Source organism: Triticum dicoccoides, chromosome 2A (assembly GCF_002162155.2).
Source record: "Triticum dicoccoides isolate Atlit2015 ecotype Zavitan chromosome 2A, WEW_v2.0, whole genome shotgun sequence".
Classification (NCBI taxonomy): Eukaryota; Viridiplantae; Streptophyta; class Magnoliopsida; order Poales; family Poaceae; genus Triticum; species Triticum dicoccoides.
In genome coordinates, this window is record NC_041382.1 from 107,643,794 (window position 1) to 107,645,752 (window position 1,959).

The window sequence follows — 1,959 nt, forward strand, 5'->3', positions numbered from 1 at the left end:
GAGCGGGGGAGGGTGCGGTGGGTCGGCGGCGGCGGTGGAGCTAGCGGGGGAGGGTGCGGGGGGATCGAGATCAAGATGGAGGGGGATAGCGATCAAGATGGAGGGGGTAGCGATGGAGATGGAGGGGGATCGAGATCGAGTGTCCTCATGAATATTCAATATTTTTTCATATTGAATATGAAAAAATATCATCAAATTTGAAAAAATATTCATGAATTCAAAAAGTTCCCATGAAATTTAAAAATATTCATGAGTTCAAAAACTGCCCATGTAATACAATCGAGAAATGAAGACTACGATTAAATACAATCGATCTTAGCTAGCTATCTGTTCACAATCTTCTTGCCCTTCTTTTTCGCAAATGGAGTTCTTCTGTGGAACGGACGTCCTTTAGGTAGGGTGGTCCTGCTTCTTCTTGTGGTGTATGCTGCTACTTCATTGTCGTCGTCATGTTCCATCTTCGGGTCGCCGTACTTGTCGAAGTCTTGCTCATTGGCGACTCCATCCATTCCGATGATCTTCCTTTTGCCTCTCCTCATGACAACACGATTGGGCTTTGACGGGTCGGTAATGAAGAAGCATTGGTCCACTTGGGAAGCCAGTACCCATGGCTTATTTTTCGCGGTGACGTTTGCGCCGGCGGTCTTGGATTTGGCTTCGGGTATAACCATGGTGGTGAAATACCGGTCTTCTTTTAGGACGCTCTTGGCCCATCTGACACGGAACATCGGGACCTTTTCTCCAGCGTAGCTCAGCTCCCAAATCTCCTCGATCCTTCCATAGTATTTGTCCTTGTCGTTACCGGTGTAGTATTACATCGTTACCCCGGAGTTCTGATAACCATCGCTCTTCATGTCCTTGTCCTCGGTGTAGAATGTGTAGCCGTTGATATCGTACGCCTCATAGGTCATCAGGTTGTGCTCGGCGCCCTGTGACAAGGCGAATATGAGTTGTTCTTCCGCGGAAGAATCCTCATGTAAAGGGTACGACAGAAGCTTCTGCTTGAACCAACGCGTGAAACATGAGTTGTGCTCTTTGATTATATCTCCGTCCGTCCTCTGTTGGCCTCGGTCATTGTACGTCTTCTCAATAAAGGTTTTGTGCTCTACCACCCAAGGATCGACCACGTCTATGTGTTGTAGCGCGACTAGGTTTGCTCTTTCAAAGTCGGCGAGTTGACCCTCGAAGTCGACATGCATTTCGCGGCGACCCTCACGGTGACCCCATCCAGCGAGCCTGCTGAGGTGCCTGCTGACGGGTAGACCAATGGGGTTCTCGATGCCTAGATAATTCTTGCAGTAGGAGATGCACTCTTCGGTCAGAAAGCCCCTGGCTATGCTTCCCTCTGGACGTGACATGTTGCGAACATATCCTTTGATGACACCATTCATCCTTTCGAACGGCATCATGTTGTGCAGGTACGTCGGCCCGAGTTGGATGATACCCTCCATGATATGGACCAGCAGATGCACCATAACGTCAAAGAATGCAGGCGGGAAGTACATCTCAAGCTTGCATAGTATCACCACGATCTCTTCCTGTAGCCTTCTGAGTTGCCTCACGCCAACCGACTTCCGAGAGATGACGTCAAAAAAGTTGCATAGGCCAAATAGCATTTCACGGACGTGTGCGTCCATGATCTCACGGATTGCAACTGGAAGTATCTGCGTCATTGGCACGTGATAGTCGTGAGACTTCATCCCGCTGAACTTCTGCTTCGCTGGGTCTAGGTATCTGCTTATCTTCCCCGCGTAACCGTAAGGAAGTTTTACTCCTACGAGGCAGGTGAAAAACTGCTCGATCTCCTCTTGACTTAGAGTGAAGCACACGGGGGGTAGTCATTTCCGGTCTTCTTGGCCTTTTTGCCTTTGCGACGACTTTCTGTGTCTTGCTTCGCCTCATCATCATCGTCATTAGCGTGAAGCTCCTCCCTGATGCCCATTGATTTCAAGTCTGCCC